Genomic DNA, 9,099 nt, shown 5'->3' on the forward strand with positions numbered 1-9,099 from the left:
AAATCGCCGGTTCGAATCTTTTTTCCGCCCGGCGGTCACAGGTCGAACCAGGCGCGCTGGGGAGTAGTTGGGGGCTCCGGCGCTAGGGAAAAGCACGCCTGGTCCACACCGACAGAGGAAAAGTTAAGGTTTTCTTCCCCCGACTCGCCTCGCACCCCCCGCGCCCTCGGCCACCACTAGCTATATCCCGGCGACGGCCGCCACCCTACTCCGCTAGATAGCCATTCCCCGCCGGAAAATAGCAGCGCTTCGCCGCGGCAGCCCCTCCCACAGCAGCTGGGCATTTCCGACCACCGTTTCCGGCCGCGGAGACGCGGTTTAACGGCGGGTACACGCCCACCGAGCGCAAGGTGTTTTGCCTGTCTCGGCGATGGACTTGGATGAGGAGGAAGAGCTCGCCGCGCTGCTGGAGGAGGAAGCCGCGGCTGACGTCTAGGAAGAAGAGCATCTCATGGTGCTCGCCGCTCTCGCCCAGCTGCTGGCGAGCAATGAAAAGCCGCGGCGAGGTGGCTCGGCACCGGGGCGGGTGAAAGCAAAGAACCGGCATCGTCTCCAAGGCTACTGCATGCTCTACTCCGACTACTTCGCCGATGCTCCACTTCATGGCGAGAGAACATTTCGGCGCCGTTATCGGATGAGCCGAAAACTCTTCCTCAGGATTGTGAATTCCATCCAGGAGTTCGACAACTACTTCAAGTGCAAGATGGATTGCACTGGCGCTCTTGGATTCACCTCCATCCAGAAGTGCACGACAGCGATGAGGATGCTTGCATATGGAGCTCCCAGTGATTCACTCGACGACTATGGGCGCATGGCCGAGTCCACCAGCATAGAGTGTTTCTACAAGTTCTGTCGGGCAGTGGTGGCAGTGTTTGGGCCACAATACTTGAGAACACCCAATGCGGAAGACACAGCTCGGATCCTAGCCCAGAATGCAGCAAGAGGATTTTCTGGGATGCTTGGAAGCATCGACTGCATGCATTGGAAATGGAAAAATTGTCTATTTGGTTGGCAGGGGATGTACAAAGGCGCCAAAGGCGGTTGCAGTGTGGTGCTTGAGGCGGTAGCCACACAGGACCTTTGAATTTGGCACTCCTTCTTTGGTATGCCAGGAACTCACAATGACATCAACGTGCTGCAGCGCTCTCCTGTTTTTGCCAAGCTCGTTGAGGGCCATTCTCCTCCGGTGAACTTCGAGATCAATGGGCACCAATACAACAAGGGGTACTATCTAGCTGACGGCATCTATCCGAGATGGTCGACATTTGTGAAGACGATCTCAAACCCTATGGCAGGAGGCAAGAACGCCTGGTTTGCGAAGCTTCAGGAGGCTTGCAGGAAGGATGTCGAGCGGGCATTTGGTGTGCTCCAATCTCGATTTGCTGTTGTTCGGTACCCCGCTCAGACCTGGTCCAAAGATCAAATGTGGGAGATTATGACTTGCTGTGTCATCTTGCACAACATGATCATCGAGAGCGAGCAAGAAGACCCATTGTTTGACACTGAACCATACTACACGCAGGGTCCTCTAGCCGAAGTTGATCACCAGCTACCGGCAACTTGGACTGCCTATCTCAGTATGCGTCAGGAGATCCGAGACCCACAGGTGCATCATCAACTGCAGAAAGATCTGGTTGAGCACCTATGGAGACTCAAGGAGGATGCCGTGTGATGAAATACGAGTTTTTATTTGTTGAACTATATAATTTGTATTGAACTATTTGTTGTTGTACTATTTTGTTAAAGTATTTGATTTTTCTGTGATAAAATATGTGATAAGAAATAATTGTGTTGATAATTGAACACCGAGACACGACGAAACCACGCCGAATATGGGCCTATTCTCGCCCATATGAACCGTTTATTCGCCGAAATTGGGCTGCAAAGTGGGCCAATTTCGGCGCCTGGGGGCGAGTTGGAGGCGACGACTGAGCGCAAAACCACCCCAGCGCCGATTATATTGCCGACTCGTCCCCGAAGAATGATTTTTATATATCCTGGGGAGCCAACAACTGGAGATGCCCTAAGCTGCTGCACTGCATGCATGCAACGACGGACATGCACACGTCGCCCTCATGGAAAGGAATCGCCGTATCAACGTACCTTTAGTCGCCGCATGCAAGTAGCCTGGATGGCGCTACCCTCCTCGTCGGCATGTGAGTCAACTCGCTATGACCTACTCCGTACTACCTATTGTGCTTACTAAAATAATTGTAGTACTCCCTTCATTTCATAATGTAATGCATCCTCTATTCCTGTGCTTTAATTTTGACCGTAAATTTAACTATCAAGACCGATTGTGGCGGGAGCAAAAGTTATATCAGTGAATTCATATTTGAAAGAAGTTTTTAATTATGTAACTTTTTCTTCCGCCGCAGTCGGTCTCGTTCGTTAAATTTATGGTCAAAATTCAACCTCGGAAAGCGCGAACGCACTATATTTTGGAATGGAAGGAGTATAAGGTTTCTATTACTCTATACGAGTACTTCTTTTTTGATGGATATACTCGTATCACTCTGTCCGAAAATACTTGTTATCAGAATGAATAAAAAGGACTCTTTTTATTCATTTTGATAACAAGTATTTCTGGACGTAGGTACTATTTTTAGTAATCAATAGTAGCCAACGTTGCATCCATGAAGTACTTTTCTTTTTACATCGAGTTTTAATTAATTCAATCACGAGCAGGTAGCTGTGCGTTCAGTCTGATATTATGATTATAGCTGTACTGCACTGATTCTAAAAAAATCTGGTTGTGGCATGGTACTAATAATTTCAGGCATAATTATAAGTTGGGTTAGTTTAGGCTGTGATGAGGAATCGATGTGATCTTCAGATTGTACTACTTGTCACTCGGCGGGGACTGGATCGGCAACCATATCCGGCTGAACCAGGTCTTGCAGCTGCGGTCCCACCTCCGTCACCGGCGGAGCACGGGGCCACGGCAGGCTGTAGCTGCGCCGTGGTGATATTGATAATCAGTGGGAGGGGGTGCATGAACGAAGAACACAGACATGACACTGACAACTCATCTCTTTCATTAAATTTTAGCAGTACTTGAGATACTCTAATACAGACATGAACGAAGAACACAGACATTATTACACTGAAAAAGTCTTGGCAGGCGTGGCAGCAGGTAGTACCATTCCCTCTCTCTAAAAAATATAAAAGCGTTTAGATCATTTATATTTTTAGCAATCTAAACATTTTTATATTTCTTTACGGACGAAGTACATGAGTGATTATTGATCTACACGCCTTAGCATGCATGGAATTCCAACAGGTACAAAACCTTTAAGGGAAGCCGAAGAGACGAACGATGCAGCGAATAGACTGGAGAGCAATGTTCTCCACGTTGGGATCTTTGACTTGAGACCATTCCACGCGCGTCGGGCTTCTGCAGCGCACTACAATGAGAATGAACAGCGCGCAAGCAAGCCAGCCTGCAAGGAGGGAGACGACCACGTGCACAATCTCGCTTTTCCTGACATGAATATGATCTGAATGAGGGGGTGGACTCTGAATTTGTCCGGGGTGGCTGACGGGTGCTTGAGGTAAACGGGGATGGCCATAGATTGCTTGTGGCGGTGACAGACGCGTCGCAGCAGGTAAGACAGGCGGCGGTGACAGACGCGTCGCAGCAGGTAAGACAGGCGGCGGTGATGCTGTTGCAGGGGCTGGTAGTAGCGGCGGGAGATGCGTAGTATCAGGTTGGGCGGGTGGTGGTGGTGGTGGTGGCGGTGCTGTAGCAGCAGCGGCGGGTGATAGCGGCGGGAGAAGCATGGCAGCAGGTAGGGCGGATGGCGGCGGCGGAGGTGCCGCAGCAACAGCGGCGGGTGGTAGCGGCGGGAGAAGCGTGGCAGCAGTTAGGGCAGGTGGCGGCGGCGGAGGTGCCGCCGCAGCAGCGGTGGGTGGTAGCGGCGGGAGAAGTGTGGCAGCAGGTAGGGTAGGTGGCGGCGGCGGAGGTGTCGCCGCAGCAACGATGGGTGGTAGCGGCGGGAGAAGCGTAGCAGCTGGTTGCGCGGGTGGTGGTGGCAGCGGGAGGTGCATGGCAGCTGGTTGGGCGGGTGTTGGCGGCGGCAGTGCTGCTGCAGCAGCGCCGGGCGGTAGCGGCGGAAGAAGCGCGGCAGCAGGTTTGGCAGGTGGCGTCGGCGGAGGGTGCAGCCGTGCCCCATGGACACCAGGCGGTGGCTGGAGAGATGTCACAGGTGGTGACGCAGAAAATAGCTCACGGCCGGCTGCCACGATGATGAGAAGAGAGAGGAGGAGAAAAATGGGGAAGTGATTTGTCATATTGGTTGAACGCGCGGGCGGTACGGTGGCGTGAAAGAGATGAAAGAGATGAAAGGTTCGGAAAGGTTGAGTTTTTCATGGAAGCGGCCGGACCGTTTATATAACGACTGGAGTGGACAGAGAGGTCGGAGATCTCGAGAGGAGAAAACAGTGGACCCATTGGTAGAGAGGCAAGGTTGTCTCTAAACTGGGACCCATGGTGATCTCGAGAGGAGAAAACAGTGGACCCATTGGTAGAGAGGCAAGGTTGTCTCTGAACTGGGACCCATGGTCCTGCCTTTAATCCCGGATGAAAACCACGCAGTGGCAACCCATAGTTTCCAGTACAACTTAGTGACTGGCAAGTGGGGACACTGGAATATTTTATTCGGCAAGAAGAGTTGGAGATGGCCCGGGTCATAGCCCAGCCTTTCATAGGTACAATTAGAACGACCCACGACACATTTCTTCGCGTACCGGACGCGAAATTGCGCCGCATTTCTGCTGCCGAAACACTGTCCGGATGACAGTCACCAACCGTACTCTAAAAGATGGAGGATTCAGAGTATCTCCAATGCAAGACGCTTATATGGGAAAAAATTATATGAAACCAGGTCTCACGATTAGCAGATGAGACCCGTCCTGATAAATGACATGTGGCATTCACAAATCACAAAGCATCTAATCTCTCTCCCTCCTGATTTTAAGTGGGGGTGGGGGAATGCTTTGTGATTTGTGAATGCCACGTGTCATCCATCAGGATGAATCTCACGTGAGACCTGGTCTCATAGAATTCTTTTCCCCTATATGGGTGCTAAGGGAAATAAAATAAATCTTGGAAAATTAAAGCCCATCTAAACGCTGTTTGTTACAACGCTGAGTGCTAATTATGGGGACGCTAAGGGAACCGGCCGCTACACGCAGCCTTCCATCTCATACGAAAAAATAGCTCAAGCGCTCGGCTCCTTTTCTGGCATCGATGCCGTACCTAGCGCCAGGATTGGAAGGCCCAACTGCCCCATCGACCGGGAATTCGATCCTGGCGCCTACGCTAGCGCCCAGCGTTGTAGATGCCCTCATGCGCTACATTGTGCGAAAGTCGTCTAGAATTGTTGTTGTGCGCCGCAGGGCGGTCTTCTGCTGATTGCATCCAACGGCGTCCACGCCCGCTCCAACCCTCATTAGGTCGGCTTGTGCAGCCGTTCCATCGTTTCCGGCGCTCCATGGACGTCTTTATGTGTGTGCACGGCGTCGGCGCTGGAGTGCTGCCGTGGCCATGAGCTCGCCGGATTTGTTTTGTGCGTGCTCGCTCATCTTGTAAAACCAAGTAACCAACAACTTCCCGAGATTAAAGGAGCAGCTTTCCACTGATGAATAGACACCTTGCATTGTAATATATCTTGTATTCTTCACCGCGCACACAATTGAGGCTAGCATTGCACAGAGCTAGCTGGTCGGTTTTGCCGGCACGTGCAAACGCAACACGAGAACACCAATAGTTTTTATTGCTTTTTTCAGGGAGTTTTTATTGCTTCAATCAACTTCTTTTATTTCGGGTGAAAACTTGTATTACTCAATCACAAGATCCTTACAATCATCAAAAACTAAAGACAAAACAACTTCAGGGCCAGACCCTAAACAAGTCATGGTTCTGCCCTCATCTCTAGCAAACTTAGCTAAACTATCACTAACATTATTCTAAGTACAATTAACATGAGTAATACAAGAATCACGAAGAGACAAGAGATGCCTAATTTCCTTAATGAGAGAAGCGTAGATTGATCTATCCTCTTCCCAGCCTTGGATTAGCTTGACAGCAACTATAGAATCCATCTCAATTATGATAGGTAAGTCACTTCTTTGTAGGGCGAAAGAGAGACCTTCCATGCACACACACAATTTAGCTTCTAGAGCCTCATGACATGAAAATAGCACCCTACAGGATGAGAATATGATCTTGCCCTTGACATCTCTTAGAACTATACCTGCACCAGCAGTACCATCTGACGATGTCTTGGACTAGGGGGTACTCACCAGGTCATCTCCCGACCAGGTGGATCGAGCTGAGCACCCCCATGGCGGTTTACTCATGGGCCACTTCGGCCAGCCCATGCCGCATTCAGGGAATATTCCACAAGACTTGATGATCAAGACAAGGACTCCCCTCCACCAACGTATTCGACTAGGACTCTTGTTATCCTAGGCCTCCGGTACATTATATAAGACGAGGTTATGCTAGTCGATAGATCATTATGGCATTATTCATCATACCTCTATGGCTTAGACCGTAACATATGATCTCGAGGTAGATCAACTCTGTACCTGATACTTCATCAATATAAACAATAGCAGGACATAGGGTTTTTACCTTCATCAAGAGGGTCCGAACCTAGGTAAAACATAGTCTCCTTCGTTCCTGTTATCATTGATCCGAGAATCTACAGCTCGGGACCCCCTACCCCGAGATCTGCCGGTTTTGACACCGACAATGGTGTTTTCATTAAGAGTTCCACTGTGTGATCGGCAAAAGATCAATGGCTCGCCTGCAGATCAACTACGACGTCGGCGTCTTCGTCGCCGGCTCGACTGGTCACCTTGGCTTTACCAAGGACTGTGTCCTGCCTCCAATCGTCATGTTCGGACGAGGGCCTTCATCAACATCAACTCTGATCTCTATCATGGTATCATACATGGAGTTATTTCTACTATGAGAGTGAGATCTGATAGAGATAATAATAACAAGATAAATATTTTGGGTATTTTTATGATATAGATTGGAAAATAAAGATTGCAAAATAAATGGTAATAGAAATAGCTTGTTGACAGGAGATTAATATAAAGGAGAATAGACCCGGGGGCCATAGGTTTCACTAGTGGCTTCTCTCAAGATAGCATAAGTATTACGGTGGGTGAACAAATTACTGTCGAGAAATTGATAGAAAAGTGCATAATTATGAGAATGTCTAGGCACGATCATGTATATAGGCATCACGTCCGCGCCAAGTAGACTGAAACGATTCTGCATCTACCACTATTACTCCACACATCGACCGCTATCCAGCATGCACCTAGAGTATTAAGTTCATAAGAACAGAGTAACGCATTAGGTAAGATGACATGATGTAGAGGGATAAACTCAAGCAATATGATATAAACCCCATCTTTTATCCTTGATGGCAACAATACAATTTGTGCCTTGCTACCCCTACTGTCACTGGGAAAGGACACCGCAAGATTGAACCCAAAGCTAAGCACTTCTCCCATTGCAAGAAAGATCAATCTAGTAGGCCAAACCAAACTGATAATTCAAAGAGACTTGCAAAGACAACCAATCATACATAAAATATTTCAGAGAAGAATCAAATATTGTTCATAGATAAATTTGATCATAAAGCCACAATTCATCGGATCTCGACAAACATGCCGTAAAAAGAGTTACATCAAATAGATCTCCAAGAAGATCGAGGAGAACATTGTATTGAGATCCAAAGAGAGAATAAGCCATGTAGCTAATAATTATAGACCCGAAGGTCTGAAGTAAACTGCTCACACATCATCGGAGAGGCCATGGAGTTGATGTAGGGCCCTCCGTGATCGATTCCTCCTCAGCCGGAGCTCCGGAAAAGGTCCCAAGATGGGATCTCTTGGGTAAAGAAGGTTGCGGCGGTGGAAATAGGGTTTTTGTGGTGCTCCTGGATGTTTTCGGGGTATATGAACATATATAGGAGGAAGAAATAGGTCGGTGGAGCCACGAGAGGGGAGGGCGCGTCCAGGGGGTTGGCGCACCCCCCTGCCTCGTGGTCTCCTCGTTGGTTGCTTGACGTCCACTACAAGTCCCCTGGATCACGTTTGTTCCAAAAATAACTCTCCCGAAGGTTTTATTCCGTTTGATATTCCTTTTTTGCGAAACACTGAAATAGGCAAAAAAACAGCAATTTGCACCGGGCCTTGGGTTAGTAGGTTAGTCCCAAAAATAATATAAAAGTGTATAAATAATCCCATTAACATCCAAAACAGATAATATAATAGCATGGAACAATCAAAAATTATAGATACGTTGGAGACGTATCAAGCATCCCCAAGCTTAATTCCTACTCATCCTCGAGTAGGTAAATGATAAAAATAGAATTTTTGATGTGGAATGCTACCTAGCATAATTCTCAATGTAGTTTTCTTTATTGTGGCATGAATGTTCAGATCCGAGAGATTCAAGACAAAAGTTTAATATTGACATAGAAATAATAATACTTCAAGCATACTAACTAAGCAATCATGTCTTCTCAAAATAACATGGCAAAAGAAAGTTCATCCCTATAAAATCATATAGTTTGGTCATACTCCATTTTCGTCACACAAGAATGCTCTCATCTTGCACAACCCCTATGACAAGCCAAGAAATTGTTTCATACTTTAGTAATCTCAATTTTTTTTCAACTTTCACGCAATACATGAGCGTGAGCCATGGATATAGGACTATGGGTGAAATAGAATAATGATAGGGGGTTATGTGGAGAAGAAAAAAAAGGAAAAAGTCTCACATCGACGAGGCTAGCCAATGGGCTAGGGAGATGCCCATCAATTGATGTCAATGCAAGGAGTAGGTATTGCCATGCAACGGATGCACTAGAGCTATAAATGTATGAAAGCTCAACAAAAGAAACTAAGTGGGTGTGCATCCAACTTGCTTGCTCAAGAAGACCTAGGGAATTTGAGGAAGCCCATTGTTGGAATATACAAGCCAAGTTCTATAATGAAAAATTCGCACTAGTATATGAAAGTGACAAAATAAGAGACTCTCTATCATAAAGATCATGGTGCTACTTTGAA

At 47.7% G+C, this 9,099-nt stretch overlaps 1 pseudogene; it reads left to right on the plus strand.

Moving 5' to 3' along the window:
* Positions 1-370: 370 nt before the first annotated feature.
* Positions 371-1,672, plus strand: LOC147975991 (uncharacterized; annotated as a pseudogene).
* The last annotated feature ends 7,427 nt before the right edge of the window (positions 1,673-9,099 follow it).

The sequence above is a fragment of the Triticum urartu genome, chromosome 4A (genome assembly GCF_056163025.1).
Source record: "Triticum urartu cultivar PI428250 chromosome 4A, HENAU_Tu73, whole genome shotgun sequence".
Classification (NCBI taxonomy): domain Eukaryota; kingdom Viridiplantae; phylum Streptophyta; class Magnoliopsida; order Poales; family Poaceae; genus Triticum; species Triticum urartu.